Raw genomic sequence first — 20603 nt, 5'->3', positions numbered from 1 at the left:
GACACAACATGCACAACATGTCCAAACATGAGGCAGATGGGCTTCAGCAGCAGAATACCACACCAGGTGCTACTCCTGTTACCTAAGAACAAGAAACTGAGGCTACAATTCACACAGGCTCACCAAAATTGGACAAATTGGAAAAACGTTACCTGATCTGATGAGTCTCGATTTCTGCTGTGACATTCGGTTGATAGGGTCAGAATTTGGCATCAACAACAAGACATAATGGATCCATCAATGGTCCAGGCTGGTGGTAGTGGTGTAATGGTGTGGGGAATATTTTCTTGGCACACTTGGCACAGTGTACCCATCTTCTGATGGTTATTTCCAGCAGGACAATACACTATTTCATAAAACGTGAATCATCTTAGACTGGTTTCTTAAACATAACAATGAGTTCACGGTATGCAAATGGCCTCCACAGTCACCAGATCTCAGTCCAATAGAGCACCTTTGGAATGTGGTGAAACGGGAGATTCACATCATGGATGAGCAGCCAACATATCTGCAGCAACAGCATGATGCTATCATGTCAATATGGACCAAAATCTCTGAGGAATATTTCCAGTACACTGTAAATTCTAACATGTTCAGTTTACTTAAAAAAAGTTTGGAAACCGATTGCCTTATTTTTGCAATATAAACTTACAAGGAAATCTTAAGTTAAGTTTAATTATTGCCTTGAAGTAAGAAAACTAAAACTTATAAAGTAAACTAACTGTTAAAAATTAAGTAAGTTTAATAGAAAATTCTAGTTAACATACTTGTCATTATTTAGTAATCTTACTTAGGGTTTTATAGTAAGATTACTTTAATAACTCTTTAACTACTACTGTTCTACCATGTTCAGTTAACATCTTGAATGCTAGTAGTCTCAACATTGTTTTAATCCACCATTTTAAGTAATGTCAACTAAAGAAACTACGTGCAATCGGTTTCCACATTTTATTCAATTAAACTGAACATAAAATATGTAGTTCAACCTACAAGTAATGACATTATACAGGTCTTAAATGTAAACATTTTATTTGACAAAATTAGCAGAATTTCACAATACACTTGTGATATTTTAGTATCACAATACACTTGTACACAATACAGTTTTGTAAAAAAAACCTGTTGTAAAGTGCTGTAATATACTGTAAACAGCAATACAGACAAAAAATATAATAAACATGTTCAACCCTAAAACACAAGTTTTCGAAAAGGTTTGAAAATCTATAAAAAAAAACTTTAAATACTTGACACTTGGAAAAAAGATACTTGAATTAGTGTAATTAAACATGCAATTGCACCAGCACCTTAAACATGGCAGCATATAGACACTCACAGAGGAACATATATTAAGCTTTAAAGCTAATTTGTTAGACTGTGTAGTTTAGATTTTCCTACAGAAAATATCACATTAGTGTGGTCAAAAGTATTGAGTTTGGTATCAATCAATACTGAAATATTAAAAATATCCATTTTCCACCAGCATTTGAGTGCTACTGAGCTCGTTCTTAAACACCATTGATTGGCCACTGTGTTCACATGCTCAACAGAAATGACTGTGATTGGCTGTGACTGTCATAGGTTTACCATTTTTCACTGAGTCCAAACAAAGTTACACAGACACTGAAGTGTTTCAAAGCCGTGTCGATAGCTGATTTGTTTAGAAGCTAACATATAAGCTATCTGGTGATGAATCGACTGATCGACAGTGCTTTGAAGTTATCCAGTGTCTTTGTGTCTTTGCACCTGGTGAACAGTGGTGAAGTGTGGTAAAAATAATGACCTTCAAAGCCAATCAGTCATATCTACTGAGCATGTGAACACAATGGCCAATCAGTTCTTGCAATGTTAGTGGGAAATGGATGGACTTTTTAAAATTTATTTCAGTACCGATTGGTACCAAACTCAATACTTTTGACAACCCTATAAATCACAATACACTTTTTTGGTAAAAAAAAAAAAAAAAAAGTGTTTTAAACACCAAAATGCTGCAGTCCTAAATATAACACTGCAAACAGCAACATGTTAAAAAGCAACACTTTGTAATTAAACATGCCATTATACCTGAACCTTTAAACATAAAGCACAGCAGTATATAGGCACTCGCCGAATAAAACTCATTACGCTTCCCTCCCAGCAAAAGCAACACACGTTGAACAAATTCAAATGCATTGCTCAAAGTCTTTGGGTAGTCCGAATTCAGTGTGTAAATCAAAGCAAAAAAAGAGACATACTGCATGTGGCAAAGTCCATAACCACTTTTCCTTCCAGTATAAAGGCCCACATTGCATCCATAATGAGGTTCTTTAGACATCTTCACACACGACAGTCAGCAGGCCAACATCTTCTGCACTGAAGTCCGACTCTACAATTACATCCTATGAATAGAGAAAGAAAAATAAGTAAAGTTTGATATTCTAAATGGCACTAATAAAGCCTGTAGTGGCCAGGAGACAAAAAGCAGAGGTGAAAAAAATACAATTCCTTGTGCTTAATTTAGTAACACTTTAGTAGGAACCAATTACCCTATTAACTAGTTGCTTATTAGCATGACTATTTGTGTTTATAGTACATTTTACATTCAAATGCTTCTTATAAGAAGGCCTTGCTATGGTGCTCCTTCTTCAATGTAGACCAACACGGGGGATTTGCCTGTACTGCTTCTACTAGGCTTGTCATGATAGTGGAATTTATTACCAATCCATATAGTAATTTTAAAAACAACCATTTCCTGCTAACATTTGAGCATTGTTGAGTGTCATTTCTGTTAAGCATGTGAACAGAATGGCAAAACAGTGCTGTTTAAAAATTTGCTCAAAAGTGCTTAAAATGTTAGCAGGAAATTTGCTGCTTAAAATTGCAGCAGAGATTGGTACTAAATTCCAGTATCTTGAACATGATACTATTCTAAAGGAACAATATTTTTTTTTTTAATTAAAGAAACACTGTAATGTAATAAAACAAACTGCAGTAAAAGTACTTTTAAAACATTTTCAAGAAATTAAATGCAAATGTGTGAGAGACCAATTGGTGCTACATAATCAATATAAATATTTTGTAGGGAAAACTTAATAAATTGGGAACCGATTCATGAATGCATTTGGTTTTGCTAGATTAAAGCAGTGAGTCAAGTTTGCATTATTTAGCACACTTTTTAAAAATGTATTAATAACTATTTTTTAATAAGAAAATTGATGTTTTAGTATGGCTTTTAGAACAAGGGTGCAGCCATCTACAATCCCACAGGTGACTTCACAGGGTTGGTTATAATACGGAGCATCTTTGACTTTGTGGCTTTTAACACTATCTTTTTACATCTTAATCCAGCAGGTTCTTTCAACTGAAATTATATTTCTCTCCACATATTACATAGGTATTACACTTATTAAGATTTTTTTTTCAAGCTAATCTTCCTCCTTTTCAAAACAAGTGTGTTTAAAAATTAAAGAAATGCATTCATTACTGCACTGGCCTATGAAGCTAACTGACCCTGTGACGGCACAAGCTGCTGTATTTGCAACATAGCAATGCTCTTGCTCCAAAGGCCATAATATAACATCCCTCTTACTTTCAAATACTTACATTAAATGCATTTGTTTTATTTTTATAAAATTGAAAATTTTTATTAATAAGTGAAGTAAACTGGAATGACTGCTTCATTTCCAGTCTAAGAAAGCAGAAACAATAATACTACTTACAAAACACATCCTAAAAAAATTTCTTTAGACTCATCCCTCTAAATGACTGAAAGACCCCGGAGAACTGCTGCCAGATGACCTTGAAAAAGTAAAGACAGGTAGACATGCATTATAGCCCAATGAAAACATCAAATGCAATTTATTGCAATCAAATGCAAATTATGATTCAAAGATGATGTCACAAAAATACCTTTGAATTAACATGTTGAAAATTTCTTCTAGTTTTCTTCTGCAATTTTCTCCTGTTTTTTTTTTTATTTCAATCAAACGAGCAGTGTGTGTCCAATGCAGCGTAGAACTTGGATCTCACATTTCTTCCTGATATTCGATTGAATTCTGCAAAGATCCAATCAAAACATTATTAGTCATTAATAACATTCAAAAACACAAATTCACAAAATCACACAAAGTTTTGAAAAGAAAACAAACCTTCTGCAGCACTTGCATCAGCTGGTGTTTCCTCTATGACTTCCTTCTGGATGTCACTGTTGTGCACAAAAACGTAAAGTGTTATTGACATGGCTAAGCGAAATTCTAAAACAAAAAACAGAAATCAGAAACACATGCAATGATACAATGCAATGCCATTTAGCAACAGATGTTACACTTTAACATGACATAGTTAAATGTTCTTGAATAATAAAAGCTGCCAAATACTCCCGGCGCCTGTCATCAAAAGCATGAGCTATACTTGTCACCAAACAGTAATAAACACAACCCCCGATTAAATATACTCATGGCATTGTTGCTGGTGTGCCTTACTTTTATGCGCATTAAAAGTGGAATAAATATTTGTCTCAATTGATGTCTTTAAAAGGACACTGAACTTTCTGACTAGGGTTGCACGGTTTACCGGTACTATGGTAGTATCGTGATACTATGGCTCCAAGATACTGGCGGTGCCACTGTAGTTTGTAAACAGTAGTATTGTCATTAACAGTCTGCCTACAATACATAATGCTGCATGTGAAAAAGTCACTAAAATACTTACACGATTCAGCAACAATAGATCATTGTATTTTAATAGTCTATGGAGCCTTCTAAGGTTGTAAAACTGTAGAATTTGCGCCTTTTATAGTAGCCTATTGCATATTTTGTGATGGTTCATTTTGAATCGGAATTCGTTTATTTCTGTTCCTGTCAATATGATATAATAGCTACAACAACAGTGACAATCTATTAAAAAGAATGACTCATAAAGTGAAATTTTGAATTACTTTGGATTCTTGTCCGATAATAAGTGTGAAAAAAGTATGATAGATGAAAAACCCAAAATAGCAACAGGAAACAATTTTTGACCACTTCATATAGCCTAGGTTTGTTGGAAAAATGCTCTTTTCTTTATGTATCTTTATTTTAATGTATTTTTTTTTGCTGGAATGAATACATTTTAGGTGAAGAGATGTGCAAATACTTTTTTCAACAATAAGGGAATTATTTAAATTCAAGTAGGCCTATAATAACATATACAATATATTATTTCTGACATCTTTATTTCATGGATTTAAGTTATGAATTACAGTATTGCAATACTACTTGGTATCACCATACTTCAGCTGGTATAGTATTGTAACATAAATTAATGGTATCACAACACAACAACCCTATTTCTAACTAGTCCTCAGATGATTATTCAAATGGACAAAATATTCAGACTATTCTTGATCATACAGTTCTTTGCTGAGAATTTTGTTAAATGTACTTTTAATGCATTAAACGATTTAAAATTACCCTGACACTCAGTATGAAGACAAGGTAACGTTAATAGAACAATTCATGAATATGTTCTATGGCTTGTGCGGTATTGTTCAAAAAGTTTTCTTTGATGTGTAAGTGCAAAACTTACATTTCCACTGCATATCAGCTCACAAACTGGTAGTCTGAAATAAAAAATAAATAAAGGGTATAATGATATTACAAACCAAATATGCCACTCACAATACTCTAATGGTGTGCTACATTTTAAACAACCTTGTAATTGTTCAAATTTATTTGCCCTAAATTGTTAAAAATTAGTGAAACCTTCTTTAAAAATGCAAACTAACAGGTTTGGCAAAGCCTGTTTCTTTACAGAAATTTTGCTTATAACAAAGGCTTGTTGATGCCTTTGTGTGATATTGAGCAAACAAAGGGATGTTTCTGTGCTTGGTTGTACGAGTTATACCACTTCATCATTAACGTTATCCATCACACATATTCAGTCGCGTCTGGTCAGATTTATTTGTCATTACAGCAATACAAAACAGTCAATAACGTAACGGCAACACTGGAATAAACCTTCAAAACGGCATAAAGAAAAGACAAATAGCATATAAAACAAATAAATGAGTTAATTAAATATCTCTCGCATTTTCATAAGTTTAACTTTAAGTTTCATAGGGATTGTTAGCATAAGCACACTTTAGCATCATGTGTAAATATGTATCTGCCTCATACAGTGACACGAATCGTAATCGCATCGAAATCCTAAATTACCTACGACACTCACGGGTCCATTTTGAGCTGAAACTGCTTTATAATGTTCTAAAAGCCTCGGCGGGTTAAAACTGCTGCTGCCCCGGCGATCATGGAGAAAAAAAAACGACTGGTCTGGTCATGAGCCGCTCGCTGACGCCGGACCGAATCACAGCTGATCTCCTCACCTGCTTCCTGCAGGTGATCTCATAAAAGTAAATCTTAAAAAAAAAACACGCATATTTTCGTCACAACAAGCGCCACTAAAGTTCAGCGATAACTAACGTTACTGTATTTGTAATGCGGATAAATAGGTTTCGTTTTCTTTTTTAAAAATGTAGACCTACAGCTATGTGTTAACTTTACATCTATTTGAACGGATCATTGCGCGCGCTCTTGCTCTCTCAGTGCATCATTTAAAATGGCGCGGCCCGCTCTTTTAGAGCATAACGCCCACTTTACAAATAACTACTAACTTTACAAATTATTAATAGTTATTAAAAAGGACTAAGCAGCTAAAAATAGCTTATCTAGTAAAGTAGACAGTATTGCAAATAATGTGCAGTGGTCAAAACGTTTAGTCACAACATCATGGGCTATTAATTAGTTCACAAAACAGCAAACAATTTCACAAAGTGCAGGAAATAAACAGATTACTGATACTTTACAAATAAAATCAAAGTAGTAATTAAAACGAAAAGTTTACCTTGATTTACAGCAGTACATCTTCTCAATATGAAATCCTGTCCTTCAATGGCAGTGCTGGGTGGCGGTTGGTTGTGACTCGGGATGGGGGATGGGAAATCACCACCCAGTACGCATGCGTAACAGCATGGCTTAGCCCTTATAAGCAATTTTACTCAAATTACATTAGTTATGGGAACTTTATACCTTACTATGTCAGCAACACTAATGCATTTCTAGTAAACTCAACAATTAGCTTAAAATTAAGTAAACACACTAGAATTTTGATAGTAAGGAATACTATTCGCATTTACAGTGTACCTTGAATCTGAAGGCATACTACCTGGTAGTAAGGTGTACCTCATAAAGTGACCGGTGAGTATGTTGTAGGTTGTTTTTTATTATTTGCATTTACAATTTAAAGCAGTACATCACCCCTTCCCTACCACAACCACAGCATTGAAAGAAAAAAAGGATATATATATATCTGCTTTTAAAGCAACGTGATTACTCAATTTTTTTAAGTAAAGTTAATACCCATGGTTTTAGAGTGTAGATGACAACCGAATGTCAATAATGGAACCTTAACCTCTGCTTTACTAGCAATCACTTCCACAAAAAAAACCCTTCCACCTCATAATAGCCTGGATGATTTTTCTTTGTGCACCACTAATCATGAATAATGGATGACACAATGCAGAATGCTGAACCATATTTGTGTGGCTTTTAGCCTTGCCCTTCACCATGCCCCTGTTTCTGAAGGGGAAATGCAACCCAAGACAATGCCGACTGCTTGGCGAAGAGCCCAGAACCGCTTCTGTCCAACCTCTGACAGGCTATTTGGGGCAAAGGTCAATCTTACATAGGTTGCATGTTTCATTTACACATCACGTTAGATGTTTAACCACCTGACAGGTGCAACAGGGTTTTCAGATGTAATGCCAATGATACCGGATGGCCTTATGGATTCATCTTAGTGTTTCCACTACCACTACACTACCTGACAAAAGTCTTGTCGTCGATCCCAGTTGTAAGAGCAACAAATAATAACTTGACTTCTAGTTGATCATTCAGAAAAGTGGCAGAAGGTTCCAATGAATCACCTGTTGAACTGCATCCCAATCATCACAAATACTGCAGAAGACCTATTGGAACCAGCATGAACCCAAGAATCTCATAAAAATCAGTCAAGTTTGGTGAAGGAAAAATCATGGTGTGGGGAGGTTACATTCAGTATGGGGGTGTTCAAGAGATCTGCAGAGTGGATGGTAACATTAACAGCCTGAGGTATCAAGACATTTGTGCTGCCCATTAGATTACAAACCACAGGAGAGGGTAAATTCTTCAGCAGGATAGCGCTCCTTCTCATACTTCAGCCTCCACATCAAAGTTTCTGAAAGCAAAGAAGGTCATGCTGCTGCAGCATTGACCAGCCCAGTCACCAGACATGAACATTATTGAGCATGCCTGGGGTAAGATAAAGCAGGAGGCATTGAAGATGAATCCTAAAAATCTGGATGAACTCAGGGAGTCCTGCAAGAAGGCTTTCTTTGCCATCCCAGATGACTTTATTAAGAAAGTTATTTAAGTCATAGCAGAGATGCAAGGATGCAGTCCTCCAAGCTCATGGGAGTCATCACTTTTTTTCTATACTGTACATTATTTATGTTAAGTGTTAAAGACTGTCAGACCTTACTGCCCTAATGAAATAATTAAAAATCAAGACATGATCATATTTTATTTTGGTAAAATAAGCTTAATCTAGAAGCCTTTGCCTTAAATATAAGCCACGTCTGATACCAAATGATCAACTAGAAGTCAAATTACTATTTGTTGTTGCTAAAACTTGCATAGGTGACGAGACTTTTTCAGGTAGTGTACAGTATATTAGGAGTGCACCCCCCCCCCCTCCTCTTTTAAAATCAAGTTATTTTATTTTATTTTCTGTATTGCGCCACACCACAATCATTTAAGGTTAGTTTCTCTATTAAGATTGTACAACAACTCCAACGTAACAATTTGTCTGTTCAAATTAAATAACTATCAGTGTAATTGTCATGGGGCGAAGCAGTGGTGCAGTAGGTATTGCTGTCGCCTCACAGCAAGAAGGTTGCTGGGTCGCTGATTCGAGCCTCGGCTCAGTTGGCGTTTCTGTGTGGAGTTTGCATGTTCTCCCTGCTTTCGTGTGGTTTCCTCCGAGTGCTCCGGTTTCCCCCACAGTCAAAAGACATGCGGTACAGGTGAATTGGGTAGGCTAAATTGTCCGTAGTGTATGAGTGTGTGTGTGAATGTGTGTGTGGATGTTTCCCAGAGATGGGTTGCGGCTGGAAGGGCATCCACTGCGTAAAAACTTGCTGGATAAGTTGGCGATTCATTCCGCTGTGGTGCCCCGGATTAATAAAGGGATTAAGCCGACAAGAAAATGAATGAATGAAAGAATATTATTGTCATCTTTAAAGCGAACTGGCATTAATAAACCCAAAACATATAGATCAAAATTCATAAAATATAACCCTAAGAATAAGCATTTTTATTATTTAAAGCAGTGCGGTATGAATACTTACTTTATGTATGCCATTGAGGTGGAAACACTTTAAAACTACCTTCAGGGTGTAAAGAGTTCAGACAGGACAAAACAATACATCAATGTCACAAATGCACTAGTGCTTGTAATGCCCAACAATCAGCCATCAGGACAAAGCTTGGAATCCAACACTACAAGCAAAACACAGTATAAAACATCCCTGGGTTACCGCAGAACTCGTGGGCTGATCAGAATTCCATTCGTTCATCCTTCAAGCATTGACATTTTACAATATGAGTAACTCGGGAAGTTTTCCCAAAATTTTTCCTGTAAATTTGTTGGTGATTCATTAAAAAAAAGTCCCTCCAGAATTTTGCAAATCTACTATAGATAAAAAATACTATAGAAAAAAACTCTGAAAAATTCCATGCAATACAAAAGATTAGTTAATAATACTGTGCAAAATACAGATCACATTTAAGGAAAATAGGAACTAGAACTAAATACTATACTCGATAATGAGGTCTGGACTGAGTTATGTGAAGAATGTCTTAGGAATTAATAGTCAATTATGAAAAGAATTTGATTGGAAAGTAAAAATGAGATCCTTTAATAGTCCTTTTGTAATATATACATATGTAAAAGGACCATCTATGGCTTTGTGCTGAAGAAAATGTGGTAAAATTGGAGATTATTCACACATTTTTTGGGACTGTCCTAAGATTCAAGAATTTTGGAAAGATGTTAAAAAAATAAATATATAAGTTATTAGATAAAGGAAATACTCCTCTATCCAGTTATGTGCTTATTGGGAGCACTGTCCAAAGAAATGTTCAAAAAAGAAACAAGATTTGTCCTATATATATTATTACTGGTTGCAAAAAAAATGATAACAGTGCATTGGATAGAAGAAAGTTCTCCAAAGATGGCTCAGTGGATTCAAGCTTAAACAGGTCTATGTAATGGAAAAAAATGACTGCATGTCTACAAATGAAGACTGATATTCTTCTGAAAAGGTGGAAAAGTATTATGACATATTTAAATATGTAAATTTAGAGGTTACTTAACCTATTATCACTGTAATTGGATGTAACTACAATGCAACACAATGTAACTTGATGCACAAATGCATCCCCTGTAAAGTAATTATGATGGAAACACATTTAATTTATTTATTTATTTATTTTAGTAGATGTTTTTTTTTTTTTTTCAATATTATTTTTTATTATTTTATGTATCCCCTCATGTGTAAGGGTTTAAATTGTTGTTAAATTGTTAAAGGGGTTGTTCTGTAAAAAAAAAAAAAAAAAACATAGAAAAATCTTAAATTCAAAGTAAAAAAAAAAAAAAGGAAAGAAAAATTCCATGCTCAGTTTGGGAAATATATAAAACAGAATAAAAAATTCACCGTAGGATGAATAATTTTGACTTCAACTGTATATCAGCTTCTTGCAGTCATAGCAGCCATTTCATTGTGTGATGACAATATGATAATATATGATGGATCATGACATGAAGCGTGTGCTGAACAACAAAATCTTTTAAATAGACATCTGGATTAAACCATAGAAGTGTAAACGTATTGAAGTGATGTCCTTCCATCAAAGCACAACAAGTTTGAAGTGCCAACTTCAGTGCAAACATTTTCTGCAAATGTTAGCAAAATGTCAGCGCCAAGACAGCATCAACCAGCTGTGCTTATCAAAGGACAGTCTGTCAACTGCAAAGTGAACCATGCAAAGTGAGCAACATTGGTCATCATAGTACCAGACCATACCATCAACAGAAACTATTGTTACAAGAATAAATGAACTGTACGACAATTTCAGAAGACACTTACTGGAGACCAGTCACCAGAACTACCACATGACTAATACATGACAACTGATACCTGCACTTACTCACTTTAGGCAATTTAAAAATAATACATTATGAGAATAATACGATAATAAAATTGCCTAGAGGATCAGCTTCCTTAAGCTAGATTGTCAATCAACTCTGTTTTACAATAATGTATCTATAGCCCTAATATACATAATGAAACAGTATCCACCAACCGGCCAATTTATTAGGTACAACTGCTTGTTGACGCAAATTTCTAATCAGCCAATCAATGCATCTAGGCATGTAGACATGGTTAAGACCAATGACTGTAAAAAATATGGACGACGCGACAGCCCTTTTTCCCATTGAACGCCTTGAGGGCAAAACGCCTGCTTGACGGGCACAAACTGTCGCAAAAGACTGCTGAAATTGGAGCCTTGACATGCGCAGAAGGACTGTCTGATGGAGCCAGAGGAGGAGCCGTGAAAATGAGCGGAGTCGAGCTTCCAACCAAACGCTTTATGTAAAATCAACCACGCCCCCCGAACTTCTCAGCATGCGTTTGCTGTCATATCAACACAGATGGATGTAATAACATTAACAAATATGAGGGTTTTATATATTCAATCGCGCCAGCTCCGGGCCGCAGCGCATAACCTACTCGCGGCGTCGCGGGCTGATTCTGGCTCGCATGCGGCAGCGCCGGCTCGCTCGGCCGCCGCATCTGGCTCGATTGACTCGGGCTGGAATCGGGTAGTGAGTCCAGGCATCCGGAGTAGGTCCAGCAGAGGTAGTCAGTCTGAGCTCTAAGGGATAAGTCTCCGGCAGGCGAGAATCTAGCCGGAACTGCGTTTTGCTATCTGGGTGGTTAGGCGTGTATCAGCAAACTAATAAAGCCCGAAAAAAGCCCTGACCTTAGCGAATAAACAGTGTTCCACCAGGATCATGTATGTCAGAAACTATAGTTTACTGCTGAACTCATTTTGTCATGGTAAAATAACACAGAAATTGAATAATAACATTTCAGTCTCCTGCCGAAGCTCAGATGTGCTGCTTTGAGAAACTGTCAATCACGATGACACGCCCAGCATTAAATTACTGCTAAAAACAAACTTTTTACAAAAAAGAAGATCTGCACCTATTTTAGCACAATAACCAGTGCCTTAATCGACCAGAACCATCTTTCGGGACATTTTATTGCAAGTGTAATAATTTTTTTTATTTGGGCTCAAGTCTCCTTCATTAACACGGAGGAGGCGGGCTTTATGACTTGTACTGCAGCCAGCCCCCAGGGGACGATCTATGAAGGATTAAGGCAGTTCTGAAGGCAAAAAGAAGTCCAACCCGGTACTAGTAACGTGCACCTAATAAAGTGACCGATGAGTGTATGTGACATGATTTTTGTATGTTTCTGCAGTAAAACACAAGAACTGAAGCATATAATGTTATATGTTTTGGAAAAAAAAACGCAACATATTTTAGGCTGCAAAAAATCTAAAGGAGGAACTGATTTGTCATCTGTTGGAAATCTGCAGAACTGAGCAAATGCAGTCCATCCCTGTAATTATTTAGTGGTGAGAGGTGTTGCCCTGAACATTTCTGTGCACTTTCTCTCTCTCTGTCTCCCCAATGGTGTTGGACGCCTCCTCTGGCTGTGACTGACCTCTGCCTGCCGAAAGAAGACAGTTAAACGGCAGTGTGTGGAGACCAGAGCTGAAGTCATTATCTGAGCTCAATCAGGCCCAGAAGCCATCACACACTTCCACAGAGGACAGAGAGAAAGAAAGAGAGAGGAAAGATCACAATTGTTGCAAGAAACAAAGGCGTGAAGGAAATAAATCCTGAAGAGAAACTGCAGGTAATTAGAAGAGGTACCTAAGACTAGAATTTCTAGATGAAGGTGTGATAAAAGAGCGGAGACTGACCATGATTGAAAAATCAAATCACTTTCTATTATTGTTTTGCAATAAATGTGTCTGGACATCTTTGAGGAGCATAAATGGTACAAATGTAAGAATTTTTGTGTTGAGTATATTGTTTAAATTAAGACATTTTTTTAATTGTTAGCATTACGGCTGCACAATATATCAATAAATGATCGTTATCGTCATGATACAGTATGCAATATTCATATCGCAGTGAGTTAAAATAAATACATACTTTAAGGGATGACCATGAAAAGGAAGGTTTACCAAGTCAGTGTTGTTCTGCTATTGGCTAGAAGGTGAAACTAGAGCTGAAAATATACAATAATGACGGGAGTAGAGAGAAGAGAGGAAAATGACAACTTGGGCAACTTGCCCAGCCGGGAATCGAACAAGCGACCTTCTTGCTATGAGTCGACAGTGGTAAGGATTAAGCCACCATGAAGCCCCTAAATGTTGATATTTTAGTTAGTATTGTCTGTGTTGTCTGAATTATTTCTAGTTGCTTGTAATTGCTTACATAGTGTAGCTTTCTGTCAATATTTTCTGACAATATCCACATGAATTTGTTCTGGCACAGTTTTATTCTGAATAAAACTGAATAGACAAACTGAATGCTTCACTAGCAAGAAAACTGTTGAACAGACCATATCATCTGCAGTGCGAGGACAAAGAACGAGCCACCTCCATTCAGCCTCTTTACATTTTTACTCTTTATTCCTTTACTTTCATATAGTAAGGAAACTGAGTTGTGTGCACTCCACTGAAGACATTCGTCAGCCTACATATTTAAATTTGTATGTTAAGAGCAAAGATTTGTTTTAAAGATATTTCTAAATTAAGTTCTGATAATAATGAAGTGTGGTCAAAAACTGGCGTTATAGCCAAACACAAGTCCTATTCTCATGAAATTCTCCAAAACCCGACAGGCAAAGCTAAGCTTGTTTTTATTAAAACAAATATAAATGTGCACATAATACATAATACTGCTAATAATAATAACATTACAATAAAAATGTGTAGTATATAATAGTTTTTGTAACATTTTAATCCCTTTTTTCCCATATGTAAAGATATTTGTTTATTGCTGCACAACTAGCATGATCTGCACTGGACTTTAGACCAGCTTTTACTTGGTCAATGGCAATGGCTGTTACTTGGTCTTTTTTAGTTTCTCAAAATAGCAACGCACCAACGATGTGCCTTAGCACACCTCTTTTATAGACCGACACACCCATGAGTCCAGGAAGTGGCACAATTGGATTTGCTATTTAAACAACATGGCGAAAAAACTGAAAATCAGTGTTGCACTGGTCTGAAAATAGCAACAAATCACACCAAAGGCGTCTTGCTCCTTATTGCGCCAGGAGTATGATAGGGCCCTAAGTCTCTAACAATTGGCCTTTTCAAATTAATGTCTTTTTTTTACTAAAAAGCAAGTTAATAACACTGATTGAAAGAATTTAGCAAATGTAAAAACAAGTGTGGTAAGTTATTCACTGAAGTTTAAAACTTTTGTTTCAAAAAGTTGGAAAAGAAAAATAATGGCCATTACTTAGACTGGCATTAAGCAGATCTTCTCCAGGCTTTCCCTTATGAATGAACTAATGGGGGTGGAATGATCGGATGAGGGAGACTGGGGAGGAGATGACGAAAGAATGGAAAATAAGCTGGTGCTCAATAAGGCTTCAGTGATTATACTAATAGGAAGAGCAGGCCAGAAGAGAAAGCAGAGGTGCCAGAACACAGATACCCATCAATATGAGTTGCCCGCTATTTTTGGGTCCTATGCACAAATAGGGTCCCCTCTAGTCATAAGTGAAGACCAGTGGCTTCTCGTCGCAGGGCCCCTAAATTGGCAGGGCCTTATGCACATTTTATTGATCATATTGTATTTTTTGCAACATTTATAAAAGAGAAAAGCTGGAAATATTAAACCAACAAGAATTTTCAAATGCCATTTAGTCAACTAATCGCATCTACAAAGATTTTGTCAAAATTGTTAGCCCCTTTAAACTATATATTTTCGATGGTCTACAGAACAAATCATCATTATAAAATAACTTGCCTAATTACCCTAACCTGCCTAGTTAACCTAATTAAGCCTTTAAATGTCAGTTTAAGCTGTATAGAAGTGTCCTGAAAAATATCAAGTCAAATAATATTTACTGTCATCATGGCAAAGATAAAATTAATCAGTTATTATAAATGACTTATTAAAACTGTTATGTTTAGAAATGTGTTAAAGAAAAATCTGCTATCCGTTAAACAGAAATTGGGGAAAAAAATAAACAGGGGGGCTAATAACTCAGGGTGGCTAATAATTCTGACTTCAACTGTGTATCTCAAAGCTGCAGAGACAACAGGTAATTTTAGCTTTATTATAAAATGTAACACTTTCTCAAAACACATGACATTTAAGCAATGATCATGCATACCATATATTGACGTATATATCTGACTTAGTTCATTGTTTTTCAAGCATGTTCAATCTACTTGAGCAATTATTAACTCTGCTTTTCTTAATTGATTTATCCAGAACTGTTGAATGCCTGAAAATAAAAAGAAATCCCTTACTTTATTTTTCCTGCAAAAAAGTAATCTAATAACAGTAACTAGTTACTTTGTAACTAATTACACCCAACATTGGTCATGACCAAGCGCACGGATTGATTGAAAGCCATAAGAAATGTGCATGACAATGGGCTATATGCACACAGACTTTTAATTTCAATCAGCCAGTCCCTGGGCTTCCGGTTAATTGTCATCCCATACAAAATCACAGCATTTAAGATCTGATTTCTTTAAAAAAACACAGCGACCATCACAGCCTGGATGAGTTACGATATAAAGTGGGTATCAGACCAAACAAGAAGCACTGCATTAAATTCTATTTTTTCCGCACCATGTCTTTAAAATATATTTATTTTTATATTACTCCAGCATTTTCAATACTGGAAATTTCTACCCAAGCCTGCTGCTAATTATGGCGCCTGCGTTTAAATGGTCTTTCGTCTCTTTTTACGCTTTAACAACCAAGTGGATGCTTAAAGGTGCAGTAGGTGATCTTCCACAATGCTAATAGCTTAGCATAAATCTCTGAATCACAGTTCCTCCACAGTTCCAGAGCCACGCCTCGTAAAACAGGAGCATGCGCACCTTAAAGATGACAGCAAAAGAACGCTCTCTCATGTAGAAAAAGAGACTAGTGCTTGTCTGGCGCCGAGCAGGAATTACACTCATTACTAAGCCAAACTGACATGCTATTTCAGAGCTAATATTTAGAGTTGCATGGTAAACAATTCAGGGAGTCTAGGCAGAATAGCACTATTGACTTGTGTTTTGTTGTTAAACTAAATAAAATCTACATTATCGATGCTGTAAAACGTCCCTTATGAAACTGAAAATAGTCTTATCAATCTATTACCGGAAGATTTTAGAGGCTGAACAACACTTCTATGAAGATATAACACATTTGTAACAACAACATCTAACATTACATAAGCTTTGCGTGAAGCTAAAATAGTTTTAAAACAGAACATTACCTGTCTAAGAGAAATCCTTCAGCCATTGTGTCATCCTTTCTCCAGCGTGCAAAGGTAACTCCAATACTGATTGAGGTTTTTAAAAAGTTTTGATTCAGCATGTTTATGCCGATCGATCACGCACGCACTTGTGCTCTCTATCTCACTCTTACGCAGCACGTCTATGCACAAACAGCAGTCGGTGGAGCTGCGTACAAACGGCTGTGCAGTTGTTCAACTTTGCATTTGCTGACAGACACTTTGAGCTACTTATCGGAATTATGGGAGATCTCGGTCCGACTCTATTTAATTAGATGAACATTTTTTTGTTTTATAACTTATCCAAAATATAAAAATACATATAAATACATTTAGATCATTTACTTTAATCATTACTATTAAACTGTGAAGAGACTTTCAACCAGCACAACAACAAATGTTTCTGAAGACAATCACCTACTGGACCTTTAAGTCTATTCAACTAATTACTTTTGAATTATATTACAACATAGATGCTGTAAAAGGAACCTTATGAAATTGAAAATAGTCACATAAAGCTTTCACCGGAAGTTTATCATTGGCTGAAATACTCTGCATTTGTCCCATTGCAAGATTTGCGTGACAATCGCAGCTTTGTTAAAAGGCGTTTGCAATCTAATTTCGACTGATCATCCAGGCCTACTTTGTGCATTGATAAAACTTAACATTATGCATTATTCTGATCTAAAACACATGAAACAAATCCTCACAATGCAGTTCAGAAAACTGAGGAAAGAGCCTGTACTGTAATGTCAATATGTCATGCCAAGAACTGTAATAGGAATAAAAAAACACTCATTTCCAATACGAAATATCTAATTTTGCAATTAACGAAAATGTTCATGTGCATTGAACCAGACAGTGTACTGCTGTTCTTTTTCTGTCTGCATTTACAGAAAACAGGGAAGGTCAAATGGACTGTGAAGCGCATTTGTTATAAAGACACTGAGGTGGAAAGTCAATAGAACAATGACAGCGAGGTTACAACAGGACAACAACCAGTCTACAGTTCGGCTTCATAATAAACTCCAGCTATTAGATAAACAGCAACATATCAATACATTTCAGCTACAGCATTTTACCAGACAGTTTTTAGACTCACTGAGAAAAGAGATGTGCATATGATTACATAAAGACATCAGATTTCTGAGCATCATGTGATCGGGCAGATTAGAGGTGTGAACGTCAAATGCACCCAGAAAAATAAAGCATGTAACAATCGTTCTGCTCTGAAACCTAATCTCTTCAGCAGAAATTACAGCTATTTATAGGCACTGGGTTTATTTAGCTCCTTCTGTGGCCACAACATCAATACATCCTCAGGGAGTAAGTCAGATCAGCAGAAAAACGACTGGAGAATCACCCACGAGGTCATTATTTTTGGATTCGGTGCGCGTTAAATAGTAACTCACTATAAAGGCTTTCGTGCCAGATTCGCTCTCCTCTTTCTGATCTCCGGCTATTGAGATATATGACAGAGCACGAATTAGGATCAGTTGCACATTCTGTCCTTTTTTTATCAAAGCTTTGAAGCTAAACAAACACACTAATGATAGTTTTAACTTCCAGCAGACCTCCATAAATGGAAAGGCGACAGTGATGCTGACAGGACTCCTCTGTTAGATGGACTGTATATGAAGCGTCTACAGGTTAAATGGACCACCCGCTTGCAAACAGAAAACTGAAGAGAAAGTCACAGGTTTACTGCTCTAAAGCAAAGAGAGAGAAAAAAAAGGGAGAGAGAGAGAGAGAGAGAGAGAGAGAGAGAGAGAAAGAAACAATTCTTTAATTTACATACTTTCAGTATGTGATTTAAAACTACTATGTTATGAGATATGGAAATATGGTGTCACAGTATGAATAATGTAGTGAAAATCCTAATGAACCTGGTGCCTTAAAGGGGCAGTTTAACCAAAAAAGACAATTCTGTCATCATTAAGTCTTTTTTCCAACATTTTATGAATAGCTTTTTTCTGTAAAACAGATTTAGGAAAATGTTGGAGAACTAACTATCGACTTATTTGTTTTTTCCTACTATGAAAGTCAGGGGTTACAGGTTTTCAGCTTTCTTCAAAACATCTTTTTTTCAGGGAAAGTAAATAGTGAGCAAATTCATTTAAATTTAAAAACACTTGTACATTAATTTCATCTGGGTCATTCTGAACACATTTAATTTTTCCCTGAATTATTTATTTAGTCACCTCTGATGTCTAGTTTTCACCAAGGCTTTATTGATATTTAATCCCAAATGCAATGCAACTAATTTTGGGAGAGAAGGAAATCAAGATGGTGGAAAAAGTTGACAATATTAGGAATAAAATGAAGAAAAAAAAACTGTCCACATTTTTAGTGGACATCTTTAAACCACAAATGAAAAATGGCATTCTAAAAATACTGGGTTGTCATTGGGTCAAATATGGCTAAACCCAATGTAGGGTTCCTTTTTTAAATTAAATATATTTATCACACTTTCATTATATTTATTTCCTGCAAACGCTGCGGAAAAGTGTACATTTTATTTTGTTGTTATTTGTATTTGTGGGATAAAATATATATCTACAAACTTTTATCTGTAAAAATATGTGTCTAAAATATATTTGCAGTTGTAACCGGTGTTTTCTTCTTTTGTTTATCTGGGAACCATCTGAACTTTAAGTTTTTTGTGTGTTTTTTGACAGTTGTTAAAATTTGAGAAAATAATTATTATTAGTTTTAGGGACACGCCACCATTGCATTACACTCCATTTTTTTGTACCCATGCTTACTGAAACAAAAGATGCCCAATAAAAATGTGTACAATTTTTTTTTGTCATTATTATTAACTTTCTCCACAATCTTAATCAGTGATGGTAATCTTCCCGTCATGATTAATCCCACGATCCCTCACACACCTCTAGTGTCAGAAGGGAAAGGCGCGTTCACGTTTTACTGGATACAGTAGGTCATATTTGGAATTGTTTTGTGTCAACGCCGATACAAACAGACAAAAGATGTGGGCGAACAACGAATCTTTTAAACGACTCTGAGTCAAATCTTTTATTTAAAAAAAAATCTATATTTTTAAACAAGGTGCATTTTCAGATATAACCCTCAGCTAAATGTTTTCATTCACTTAGAGCTGTGTTGCATGCTGCATGGAAGGTAATTTTCAAAAACCCATAATAGGGGCTCTTTAAAGTCTGTTTTCATTTTAAAAAAAACCTAAATTAATTCTTGAATCCCAAACTTTGAGTAAAACATGGAAAAAAAATTATGGTTAGAATAATTCTGAATTTGAAATTGAACCCAATTGTTGGGCTTTTCCATGTTTTACACATATTTTAATTGAAACAACACAGCAGTTATCACAGCATTTTAGCAAAATGAGAAATTCGTTCATCTTTTTCATTCCTTCATCACAACTTTACAGCAGATACATTTTAAATACATTTTAAAGCCTTTTGTAAGGTTTCGCTGTTTTTACCACATACTGCAGTGTGAAACAGACAGAAAAGGCTTTATACCCTTCCCTTTTAGATGTGTAAACAAAATGTTATCACCTTTTTGCATATGACAGCTTGGGTTGCCAAATGTAAATGTACTCACAGTTGTGACATCAGTAACTTGCCATAATTCAGTGTTGCTTCTATATAGGATATGCTGAGAGATTTGGGCTGTGTGTATATGTGTGTGTGTGTGTGTGTGTGTGTGTGTGTGTGTGTGTGTATATATATATATATATATGTGTGTATGTATGTATGTATGTATGTATGTATGTTTACATATATATATATATATATATATATATATATATATATATATATATATATATATATATATATATATATATATTAGGGCTGTAACGATACACGATATAAAATCGAAATCGCGACACTCAGATCTACGATCCTGTGTCGCGGTGTGATAAGGGAGAATCGCGACACACCCCGTGACT

General features: G+C 35.8%; 1 protein-coding gene and 1 long non-coding RNA gene across 10 annotated transcripts in view; both read right to left on the bottom strand.

The window, feature by feature from the left end:
- Window positions 1-20603, bottom strand: part of kcnd1 (potassium voltage-gated channel, Shal-related subfamily, member 1) — a 137386-nt gene that overhangs the window by 61097 nt on the left and 55686 nt on the right. The gene's annotated exons all lie outside the window — the stretch shown is intronic.
- On the bottom strand, window positions 1013-6904 carry LOC137496329 (uncharacterized). 4 transcript variants are annotated; one of them, XR_012384103.1, is made up of 7 exons: window positions 6856-6904; window positions 6184-6370; window positions 5542-5575; window positions 4125-4180; window positions 3886-4031; window positions 3696-3774; window positions 1013-2375 (listed from the first exon to the last, which is right to left on the bottom strand). It is a non-coding gene; the product is annotated as an uncharacterized lncRNA (long non-coding RNA). The 4 variants fall into 4 exon arrangements; XR_012384102.1 differs by lacking the exon at window positions 6184-6370; XR_012384104.1 differs by lacking the exon at window positions 6856-6904 and having other exon boundaries at window positions 6171-6572.

Source organism: Danio rerio, chromosome 8 (assembly GCF_049306965.1).
Source record: "Danio rerio strain Tuebingen ecotype United States chromosome 8, GRCz12tu, whole genome shotgun sequence".
Lineage (NCBI taxonomy): Eukaryota > Metazoa > Chordata > Actinopteri > Cypriniformes > Danionidae > Danio > Danio rerio.
This window is presented reverse-complemented; position numbering and strand designations above follow the sequence as displayed.